Source organism: Larus michahellis, unplaced genomic scaffold (genome assembly GCF_964199755.1).
Source record: "Larus michahellis unplaced genomic scaffold, bLarMic1.1 SCAFFOLD_34, whole genome shotgun sequence".
Taxonomy (NCBI): domain Eukaryota; kingdom Metazoa; phylum Chordata; class Aves; order Charadriiformes; family Laridae; genus Larus; species Larus michahellis.
The window spans coordinates 1,254,778-1,267,349 of NW_027436399.1; positions in this window are offsets into that span (position 1 = coordinate 1,254,778).

The following is a 12,572-nucleotide window of genomic DNA, read 5'->3' on the forward strand; positions in this document are numbered from 1 at the left end:
TTTCACAGTGGCTCAGAGCTGGCCTCTTTCACAGAGTCTCTGTTAACAAAGCAAGATCTCCCTGGTGCAGTGCTTTAATGCTGGGGTCTTTCTCCAAACATGCCTGAGGAAATTCACCCCTGAAGTTCTTCTTCCTCCTCCATGTGTCCAGGACTAAAAAGCTGACTGTCCGTTTGTAACATTTTAGAGATATTGGACTGGATTTAGGAGTCACCAGTCGGTGCCTGGTGACAGGTAAGATCGTGGGTTTAACTGAGGGACGTACCCCAGCCCTTCACACAGATGACATAAAGGCCACCCATCCTGTGGGAGGGGAATCTGGAGCTGTCTGGAGAGGCTGGTGTTTCTCCAGGGACAGCATGTTCCTGGGGTTGTGCTGGGATGGCAGAGGTCAGAAGGATGGGGTGTGGGGCCTCAAGCAGAGGCCATGTGCAGACCTCCTCTGGGCACTCTCCCGTTCCTCCCCACCCGTCTACAGCAGGAATTCCCACAGAGGGACAGACACGTCCAGGTGTGGCCACACCACGGCTCACTGAAAGGGCATGAAAAGTCAAGCTGTCTGGGTAGCCCTCTCCTCCTAATCCATCCCTGTGTGCAGCTGGCCTTGTTCATGGTCAGCCTGCGCCACTGGCTCATGTGGTGTCCCTCATAATGCGTGGGCCCGTCTCCTCAGGGTCACTGCTCATCCTGTCACGTCCCACCTGGCACTGTAATACGGTGTTTTTCTTCCCCCTGATGCAGGACTGGCCACTTCTCTTTGTAAAACTTAAGCAGTTTCTTCTGGCTGACTCCCAGAATTTCCCGAGGTCCCCCTGGACTGAAGATCCATTTTGTTCGTTCTTCATGTTTGCGTGCAGGCAGCTCACCATGGTTGTGGTGATGCATCAGCACAAGATAACAGCACGAGGAGTTGCAGGGCACTACAGGGAATTAAAGACATTCCTAATTTTGTACTGTCCAGCAGAGGAATTGTCACGACAGCTATGTTAGAAACATCTTTGTGCCCCATAGAGAGGGCACAAAGCAAGCAAATGTAGGGCCTGTGGGGAAAGAGAAGCTGGGCGGCTTGTAGAGGAATCTACGACAATGGTTAAAGAAAAGAACTTGGGAAGGGGAAAGAGGAAAAAGGAAAACCAAAAGTTCAACTCAGGATATGATGAAAGCGGTTTGGAGATACCCGATGAGCAGCATTGAGTCAATGCCTTGAGTGGGACAAAAAACCCACAGCGGAGTGGACCAAAGTTATGTCTGCTTACTTCTGTGGTCATGGGCAACATGAGCGCTCTCCCCCTCATCATGAAGGGAAGACCCATGGCGGAAAGAAATGCACAGTCTCTCATCCTGGAAGGGGCCTTGGGAAGACTCCAGACCAAGACAATCCACAGTCTGTGGAGAAAGGGCAATGAGGATGGGGCTGTTTGCATGCTAGTTAGCGTTAGTGTTAGATGTGTACCTCTATAGATACACAGACCGCACGGATCCCGCCCGGAGCTGGTCTCAGACCCTCCATCTCTCTAGAAGCTGGCCTCGGGATTCCCTCATCCCTCCAGTTCCCCCATGCACAGACAAGCACACACACACACAAACAAATGGCCCTCTCCAGCACAGAACCACGGAACCCTGGAGGCTGGAAGGCAGCCAGCTTCCACCTTCTCTGTGCTTCCTCTTCAGGCTTGATGTTACTCAGAGCTCTTTTCTCATGCATGCCAGCCTCCTGCCACCTTGGCATGACTTCCTGCATGTTGGCATGGACCATTCTGGATGATGAAGAGGTGATCCTTGAGCATCAAAAAGCTCTCTGCAGGACCCACCTGGCCACAGACATCCTCCGATCCAAGGTTATCAAACTCTACCTCCCTAACTCTTATGCCCATCAGTCTTTATCGTATGAAAATGAATTGACTTTCTTAAGATATATATCTAGCTAGCTCCCATTGTGTACAGATTTATCATGCTTGGGTAAGTGAGTTAAAGGAGGTGAGCTCATCACAAGGACCAGAAGAACAGCCCTGCCCTCAAAATAAGGACTTCTCAGAATCATTCAGCTGTCCATGAAGGATAAAAGATACCCCTGGAGAACCGAGATAATGCCAGTATCCTCGTCCCTCTTACACACCTTTGAAACTCTCCCAGTGTCCAGCATCACAGACAAGTAATTAGCGATAGACCAACTCCGGGGACGTCTGGATCAATAGACAAGCCGCGAGAAGGCTGATGGCTGATGGAGCTGCAGAGATATAGCTACTTTGTGCAGTTTTACTGTGATTAGTAATTGGTACTCCGTGTGTGTGTTAGTTAGTCATTAGTCAAATAATAAGGTACCTGAATGCTTGAATGGCATAAGAACCCTGTGTTTAACCGCATTTGAGGTACCCCAATTGAGCTCGGACACCTCATGCACATGACTAAATATTTACGCGTGCACCTCTGTACTTTGTGTCCTAGCCTCTCTGCTCGGTCAGCACGGGCCACTTGCAAATTTTCATAACACAAGTGACTGATTGCCACTGCAGTGGGGCAAGGTCTCTCCCTTCTCCATGCAGTAGATGTGAGGCAGTTTAGAACACAAGACACACCACACCAGGGTCTCCGCTCATGTGTTGCACTCTCAAACTGCTGTTTTTTCTCTTGCCCAACATTTACTCGCCCTCTTCATAATACAGTCAAGGAACAGGCCAAAAAATCTCATGGGGGACCTGTCAGCAGCACCTTGTCATTCATGGAGATCACCTTCACCTTTGTCAAAGGCCCTTGAGGGCTGCAGAGACACCACTGACAAAAACCCTCTTTCTTGCCAGGGCCGCCCTTCCCAGCCCTGTTTCTCTCTGTTCTTGCAGACAGCAGGCTTTGCTCACCATCAACATCCAATTTCAGCTTTAAGCTTCCAGGTGCCGTCCACTTGACCGTGTCTCTGCTGTGAAGCAAAGCCTTTGCACATAGAATCATAGAATCATAGAATCATAGGGTTGGAAGGGACCTCTGGAGATCATCTAGTCCAACCCCCCTGCCAGAGCAGGGTCACCTAGAGCAGGTTACACAGGAACACGTCCAGGTGGGTTTTGAATGTCTCCAGAGTTGGAGACTCCACCACCTCTCTGGGCAGCCTGTTCCAGTGCTCTGCCACCCTCAGGGTAAAGAAGTTCCTCCTCATGTTTAGGTGGAACTTCCTATGTTCAAGTTTGTGCCCATTGCCTCTTGTCCTGTCCCCAGGCACCACTGAAAAGAGCCTGGCCAGAAGGTCTTCACTGCTTGGTACCAGGTTTCCTTTAAGAGACGTCCGAGCTTGGCCTGGAGCTACACCTGAGGTGCCACAGCCCAGATGTGCACCAAAACTCTCAGCCAGGGGAAGAGACAAGTTGAGAGAGAGCCTGTGCTTTTTGACTTTGACAGAGGAACTGCCAAGGCGTGGTGGGACAAGGCACACAGCTTGGGGTGCTGCAATGGATGGCTACAGGCTTTTCAGGAGAGACAGGCTGGAAGGATCAGGAGTGGGGTTTCCTGAAAGTGAAGCCGTTAACTGGATGTATGGCGCAACTCCTTGGGGCAGGTGAAGAGTTTGGTGAGCCTTTGTGGGGGAGGGTGAGAGGAGAGGCCAGTAGAAGTGTCCTGTCATGGTGGGAGATAAGGAACCCACAGTCAGGATGAGGAAGAGGGTATAGTCTTTCTGAAGGATTCCAGGGAAGCATCTGGCTGTATGAGCCTGGGTCTCGCTGGGGACTGCCATGATACTGGCAGCTTCTGAAAGAGGAGCACAGCCGCATGTACAGTCCAGGTGGTTTCTGGGGTGTCTTAGGACAACGTCTTAGCACAGCTGCCAGATGGGCCAACAAAAATAATGCCAACCTTGATGTGATACCTGCAATGCAGGAAGAGCTGGTCAGAGACGTGAAGATTGGCTGTCGTGACCCTGACGTAGTGGGGTCCCAGCACTCCAGGGGAGTGAGGAAGCAGAACAGAAGACTGCAGACGCTGGACCTCAGAGGTCCTTTTGCCTTTGGCCTACGCTGAGGAGTTTTCGTGGGGATCCAATGGTCAGGAGCACTGAAGGTGGCACAAAGCTCTGTACAGCTGGTCTTCAAGGACAGCATCCTCCAAGGAGAACATTGGCCTGTATCAAAACTCAGTTTGAAACCTGAAAGTAAATTCAGGGGAATCATAACGAGATTTCCAACTTCAGGAATTCTTACAGAAGAAAACAAAGATATTAGTTGGACACTGCTGTATTGAGTTCGAGTAGGGAGAGAGAGTTCCGAGATACTCTCTGTCTTTTTTGCCTCAGACTTCCCCAGCAAGGTCTCTCAGGGCTTTGTGCCTCGAGGCAAGACTCTGGACAAGAACAGCCAATGGTGGACAGGAATGAAATCAGGATCTACTTGAGCAAACTCAACCACTACCAGTACATGGGAATGGACGGGGTACATCCAGAGGTGCTGGAAAGTAAGAGAATGTCACAGTGAGGCCACTCTCCATCATCTTGGAAAGGTCCTGGAGACTGGCGGGACTCCCTGACATCTGGCAAAAAGTAAATGCTGCATGCATCTTTCAAAAGGGTCCAGAGAAGGAGGTGGGGAGCTAAAGGCTGCTTAGCTTCCCTTTAGATGAGGAACATGTCCCAAAGCATGTTCTCTCGCACTGCATTTCTGGGTGCCTGAAGGAGACGGTGCCTGGATGAACTCAGGGAACATGTACACCGGTTACGGTTTGGCACTTGGAGGGCCATGGTGTTATGCCATTGTACGCCCCATAAAGATTTGGCCACCTCAAAAAAAGGGACAATAGGAGGGAAGTGCTAGCAGGTGGGACCATTGCTTGACTGCAAAGAGATAAAGGCAGGATCTATCCAACGTATCCAACCTTCATTGCGCCCAGCCTCTTTTAGATAGGAGATATAGATGTGAAATATATTAAAATAAACATGTCCTCGGAACACAGTCTGGGATCTGTGCCTGACAGGAAAATGTGTTTTCTATTGGTCTAAGGCCATCCAGAATGGAAAGTGAACTTCAGGGCAGGGAATGGGGACGTGACATACAGCTGAGGCATGTCTTCTCTGTATTGAACTCTGCCTGCCTTTGATTTCCTTTGTTGGCCATTAGGAAACACCGTTCTGTGTCAGCTCGTTTTCAAGGTAAAGCGGGTGGGAACCGGTGCCAAGGAGTGGAAACACGCAGCTACGGACTGGAGTGGAGAAAGCTCAGGTTTGAACAGGCTGCTGTAAGTCCTGGTTGCCAGATGAGAGACATGGTGAGATTGGGACAAAGCCTGTCCACGGAGTGTTTGCAATAAAGGGTCTTGCCTTAAAGGGTCTTGAGGCTCCATTAGCAGAAATTCAGGATCAATATGAACTGGAGATTGCTGGCATCATTTATTGAGTAAGAAGAAAAAATAAAGAAAAAAATAAGAAGGAAGCAATCCTTTCTTATGGTTGTTTAGTATTGAAATGTATTCATCTGAGAACTCTCTAATTAAGCACAGAAGAACTGAGGAATCCAGGAAGTCTATGCACAGAGACTTGGCTGGTTATGGCATTTCGTATGGAAATGAGTCCTCTCTGGCCAAGATCCTGTAGACCCTCAAACACTGGGCAAGCCTCTAGAGAAGTAAAACTCAGCAGCAAAACCCCAAGATGGTGAGGGTGTTACCAGGCCCCGCTGGTGCCCATCACTGGAGACACCATGGAGGGAACGACCGGACAAGATTCCTGTCCCCGGGGACCGGTGAAGCAGAAAGTCAGACGCACTGGTTATAGGTGGAAAATCAAATGTGGAGGTGGCTCTGAAAACCTTTGATGCATTTCATCAATGGGGACAGCCACGCCCTGTCCCCTGTCCCTTGGGGATTTGCCAGAGCCTGTGAGATTCCAACAGTTCAGCCACCTTCTTCCAAAGCCCTGATAATGTTCCCCTCGCACAGAAGATGCCTTAGCCCCCCGACTTGCTTGAACCTTCTGCTGGAAGTTCCAATATGAACTGGTGCCAAAGGCAGCCAAGTGGTGTGCTACATCTGACATTGCCAATGCATTCTTCTTTTTCAATCCCTTTGGCAGCAGGGTGCAGGCCACAGTTTGCTTTCACGTGGTGTCCAATGCACCTGGAATGCCCCCAGGGACAGGACAAGAGGTACTTGAACATAAGAAGTTCCATCTAAACATGAGGAGGAACTTCTTGACTTTGAGGGTGGCAGAGCACTGGAACAGGCTGCCCAGAGACGTGGTGGACTCTCCTTCTCTGGAGACATTCAAAACCCGCCTGGACGCATTCCTGTGCAATGTGCTCTAGATGAACCTGCTCTGGCAGGGGGGTTGAACTACGTGATCTCCAGAGGTCCCTTCCAACCCCTACCATTCTGTGATTCTGTAATCGACTATCCTACGGTTTGCCATGGACTAATCCAAACTGCACTGGAACAGCGTGATACTCTTGAACATCTACAATACATCCATGATCTCATCATGTGGGGCAACAAGGCAGAAGTGTTTGAGAAGGGAAAAAGAGCAATTGAGATTCTTCTGAAAGCTGGTTTTGCCATAAAAGAAGCAAGGTCAAGGGACTTGCAGAGAAGATTCAGTTCTTGGGAATGAAATGGCAGGATGGATGCCATCATGTCCCTATGGATGCGGTCAACAAGATTGCAACTATGTCTCCACCAGCTAAGAAGAAGGAAGCACAAGCTTTCTTAGGCCTTGTGGGATGCTGGAGAATGCATATTCCAGGTTGTAATCAGCTTGTGAGCCCTCTCTATGGAGTAACCTGAAAGAAGATCTATTCTGAGTGCGTGTGGAGATAGCTCGTGTGGTAGCTCTTGGGTCTGTCCAGACAGGACCAGCCGTGCGTAATGGTCTCTACAGTGCAGCTGGGGCACGTGGTCTCACCTGGAGCCTCTGGCAGAAATCATCGGGAGAAACCTGAGGTCAACCTCTAGGCTTTGGAGATAAGGGTATTGAGGATCGGAAGCCCTCAACACCCCAACCGAAAAAGAGATCCTGACAGCGTATGAGGGGGTTTGAACCACTTCAGAAGTTGTTGATAGGCAAGCACGGCTCCTCCTGGCACAGCAGTTGCCTGTGCTACACTGGATATCCCCTCCACACATCACACGACTGACGCTACATGGACTAAGCGGGTAGTGCTGATCACACAGTGAGCTCGACCAGGGAAACCAAGCCTCCAGGAATCCTTGAAGAGATTATGGACTGTCCAGAGGGCATAGATTTTGGAGCATCTCATGAGTAGGTTTCTCATGCCCAGGTGGCACCCTCATACAATGAGTTGTCATCTACTGATGAAAGGTGTTATGCTCTGTTCACTGAAGATCCTGTTGTGTTGTAGGAAACCATCGGAAGCTGTGGTGTGGAGTCCCACATGAAAAGTTGCTGAAGCCACGGAAGGAGAAAGGGTGTCAAGGCAGTTTGCATAAGTGAAAGCCATCCAACTGGCCCTAGAGACTGCTGAACAAGAAGTCTGGCCAGTACTCTCTACTCTGGGGGTGACCAGAGCAAAATTAAGGGCAGAGGGGAGGGCATCAAGACTGCCTTGCAACCGTCAGCTCCAGGTGAGCTTTGCCTTTCCTAAAAACATTCTTGTGCAACACAGACAATAAATGCCAAGTACTTTTCTGTAACCCGTCCTTACTTTCACCTCCTGGACACCTGCTTTGTGGCCCACACCAGTGCCCTCTCCATACACAGCCCCAGCCCCACGCTCGGTCCCACTGTGCAGGAGCCCCGTGGGATGCATCGGTTCAGGGGTGGGGAGAGATCACCAGGGCAAAATGCCCTGAGAGCCCTCAGTGCTCAGTCCATGTCTGCCCTCCTGCACTGACAGCACCCTCAGTGCCTGACCGCTTCCCAGCCCCAGCCGTGTCCCACACGGAGGGTCGCAGACAGTCCTGCTGTGGGGTCAACCAAGGTGTGGGCAAGTAGAGAGACTGGGCACGGTGGGGTGTTCCCCCGACAAAGGCGCTGAGACCAGCAAACCTCACCCATTACCTGGGGCGAGTGGCAGGTGCTGGCAATGGCCTATGGGACATGCTGGGGTGATGAATGTCCCGGACACCTTCCTGGTCTGTTCATGCCACCAAGGGCACACAGCAGCCTCCTTTCTCCTGCACCTACGTGTCTCCGCTCCCTTCATGGACACCTGGCTCTGCACTGCACACCCACGGGAGCGTGTCCTCACCCTGCATGGTCACACCGCCCAGCTAATGCTCTTTGGTTTTTTTCTCTCCCGGTCACTTTGCAGTCCAGGCCAGCTCTCCTCACCTCCCTCGCCCTCACCCAGCTGAACCCAGACCAGCAGAGCAGCCCATTCTGGGCTGGCCCCATGGCAGAGCCCACCACAGGGTGAAGCAACACTTGGGGAACTCACCCCACAGCCCCTCTACAGGGCTCAGCAGCTGCTGGGGGGCAGAGGGGGGTCTCTGCTTCCCCATGAGCCCCTGGGCTGGAGGCTGAACACAGCAGGAGGAAAAGGAGGTTAGGGAAACTTCGTGATCCCTGGTCTCAAGTCCAGGAGATCCCCACCACAGACTGCCTGAGCTCCCCCGGTTCCAGCCCCTCTCCCCAGGCCAGATCAAGCACCCTGGCCCAGCGACAGAGCAGCCTGCCCCAGGCGTGTGCCTGCAGAAAGAGTTTCTCTTTCTCACGGATTCCTCCCTGCAGGCAAACAAATGCTCCCTTGCTCTTCTCCAGAGACACCCCTTCTCCCCAGAGAGCCTTTCCCCAGGTGAGTGTGTCTCTGCTGGCCTGGCTGGCCGTTCACGGTTGCCTCCTCATGCGCCCTGCAGGGCCCCGAGCTGGCGGTGCTGCTCTGTAGAGGGAGGGGGCTGCGGTGCCCTGTGGCCATGGCGTGACCCTGCACTGGCCGGGCTGGTCATAGTGCCGAGCAGCCCCAGCCGTACGATGTTCACGCTTGCTGAGCCCTTTTGCATCTTCCTTCATGGCTCAATAGCCAAGGATGGGGCTGGGCAGGATTCAACCCAACCAACTCGAAATTTCTAACCCAAGAAATCCAACCCAAAAAAACCCAAATCCAACCCAAAATCTAACTGAAAAAAAAAACCAAATCCACCCCAAAAAATCCAAGCCCAAAAAATCCAACCCCAAACATCCAACCCAAATAAATCCAAAATCCAGTCCAAAGTCCAACCCAACAAAACAAAATCCACCCCAATATCCAACCCAACCCACCCAAAATCCTAGGGCTCAAGGCCAGCTTGGACGGCGTTGGGGGAACCTGATCTGCTTGAACATGTCCCTGCCGATGGCAGCCCCACCACTGCGGGCAGCACATCAGCGGTTGCCATGCCACCACCGCCAGACACTCAGTGCTGGCTCTGCCGCCCTCATGTCACAATGGCTGCCTGACACGCCTGCACAGGGGTGAAAATCCAATGCAAAGAATCCAACCCTAAAAAATCAACCTGACCAACCCACAATCAAGCCCAAAATCCAACTCATTAAACCCAAAATCCATCCCCAAAAAAACCCAACCACAAAAACCCAACCCCCAAAAACCAACCACAAAACTCCAGGTCCAAAAATCCAACCCCAAAAATCCAGTCCAAGAAACTCAAAATCCATCCAAAATCCAAATCAAAAAACCCCAAATCCAACCCAGAATCCAACCCAACGGACCCAGAAGGGGCTGTGTCCAGTTTTGCGCCCCTCACCACAAAAAAGACATTGAGGGGCTGGAGCAGGTCCAGAGAAGAGCAATGAAGCTGGTGAGGAGTCTGGAGAACAAGTCTGATGAGGAGCAGCTGAGGGAGCTGGGGCTGTTTAGCCTGGAGAAAAGGAGGCTGAGGGGAGACCTTCTCGCTCTCTGCAACTCCCTGAAAGGAGGGTGTACAGAGGTGGGGGTCGGTCTCTTCTCCCAAGAAACAAGCAACAGGAGAAGAGGAAACGGCCGCAAGATGCCCCAGCAGAGGTTTAGACTGGATATTAGGAACAATCTTTCCCCTGAAAGGTTTTTCAGGCATTGGAACAGGCTGCACAGGGAAGTGGCTGAGGCACCATCCCTGGAGGTAATTAAAAGACGGGTAGACAGAGTGCTGAGAGACCTTTGGTTTAATGATGGTTTTTGTCAGAGTGAGGCTGATGGTTGGACTAGACGATCTGAAAGGTCCCTTCCAAGCTAGGCAATTCTATGATTCTATGATTCTCCCTCAAGCATGCCCCGGGGCCCGGCTCAATGCTGCTGGATGAGCCAGAAGGGCACATTGCCCCAGCACCCGGACACACGGACGCCTGCTGCAGGCAGGGCCCCGGCTGCGCGTTCGCACGGTGCCAGAAACCAGTCCAGAAAGCTGACAAGTCCTCCTTTTTGTCTCTGTGCCAGGGAGCCAGGAGCTCCCCTCTACTCCCCTGCGCTGCCACATTAAAGGGCTGCAGCGCCCACTGTAGAGCAGGTGGCCACAAGGACTTCTTTGAAGGACAGGGGGACTCTGTCAAAGAGGAGAGCTTTTCTACCCCTTTCCACTTCTTTTACCTTTTTCCCCAGCTTTGTCCTGCAGAAGACAGGCTTGGAGCCAGGCAGCACGGGGACCTTGACCCCGAGCAGGAGGTCCAGCAACGCCGTAGGTCCTTCTGCCAGTGGCTGACTCCTGCTCCCGAGCTAGAAAGAGACACACACTCAGGGGCGCTCAGGCACTGTCTCCATAAGCCTCCTGCACGGCACTTGCTAGAAAGGCTCTCGCAAGACTCCCACCAGGGGCAGCGCCAAGAGCAAGCCCCGTCAAAAGCTGCTCTCTGCTTCCTTGCCCCCGACCCCACAACTCCCATCCCTTCCTCAACCCACATCCGCCTCCTGTCGCAGCAACCCCTGCCACCTGCTTAGCCGTGAGCCATGCTGGGCAGAGAGGCACGACTCCCCGCAAACTCTGCCCAGCCCCACCACCTTTGCATCCCTCGCAGCTCCCCGCGCACATCCCGAGGCCCCAGAGCAGCCCCACGTGTCCCCGGCTCCCGGGCTGAACCTTCTCCATCGGCCTGTTGCTCGCCTCTCCCCTCCTCCCCACTGCGCTCAGCACTGTGTCCACCTTTGGGATGCCAGCAGTGAGATGGTGCTCCATGGCTCCTTGCAAGAGCTCTCCTGGAGCTGTGACCCTGCGCTGCCACCTCTCGCTCCAGAGGCACCCAGCTGTGGCCACCACAGCCAGTCTCCCAGCTAGCGGCTCAAGAGAGCAGACGCACATTGTTGCATTGTCACGTTGCCGCGACACCGCACTGCACATCCTCATGTTGCCACGCCGCTGCCCGGCTGCTGCCCAGCCACCCCGGGGCCCACCTGGAGGCCCGTCTGGACACGCGTGTGGGACACTCGCTCTCGTTTTGGACAGTCAAGATGTGGCTTGGACTCTAAAAATGACTGGCTGGATCCTAAAAATGCTTGTTTAGAGCTTGACAATGGGTCTTTGAATCTTAAAATGGGCGTTGGAACTTGTAAATGAGGGTTTGTACCTAAAAATGAGGCTTTGGGTTCAAAAGCATGATAATTTGGTCCCTAAAAGAGGGGTTTGGACCATAAAAATGAGGGTTTTGACATCCAAGATGCATCTTGGACCCTAAAACTGACTGGCTTAATCTTAAAAATGCCTTTTTGGAGCCTGAAATAGAAGCTTTGGAAAGAAAAAATGTGTTTTTGTGCTCTTGAAAGGAGACTTTACAAAACACAACTGAGCCTGGGGGCCCCTCCCCAGCCCCCAGTGGGGTCGACAGTGTCCCCTGGTCTCACTGTGACACGGAGGTGGACAAAACTGATGCTGCCATGGAACCAGCCCGGCAGGCGGCCGCTGTCCCCACAGCCCTGGGCATAGGGCACCTGTGGGGACAGGGAGGGGGACAAGAGACCTGGAGGGACAGAGACAGGGCTGGGGACAGTGGTGTGGCCAGGACACCTGTGGGGACAGTGATGGGGACATGGCACCTACAGGGATGACACTGGGGTCAGGGATAGGGTCAGCTGCAGGTTGTACACCTGCCCCTCCTCTGCGCTCCCACACGGGGAAGTCAGGGGGCTGAATGTGGCACGTGTGTCCCCCTCCCCGCAGTGTCCCCACACCCCAAGGTGCTCTCCCCATCTCCTCAGTGTCCCCCCCAAACCTGTGAGCAGCAGAAGGGTCCACGTCACCTCCGTGCTGGTGACGACCGCCTGTCTGACGCAGATGGAGGAGGGGAAGCTGATGCAGAAGATGTGCTGGACGTCGGCTGGGTCGAACACCTCCAGGGTGTCGCTCTGCTTCTGCTCCGTCAGCATGCAGGCGTGGGGGGGCTCCCCACGGGGATCCACTGTCACTGTGGGGAGGAGGGGACGGTCAGCCAGCATGGCGGTGGCAGGGGGGGAAGGGGGAGTGAGGGGTCGGCATACATCCCTGACGCCGTGGGAGAGGGCCTGGCAGGAGCAGGCGTGACGGCCAGAGTCACGGAGCAAGAGGTGGGTCCTGCTGTAACCCAGGAGGAAGAGGTGCTGCTGGGCAAGCGCCAGCTTGTGGTAGCCATGAGAGGGGGGAGACAGGATGGAGGCCATCAGTGCTCGCTGCCAGCCGCGGCCCAGGCTCTGCAGGTACAGCCCCTT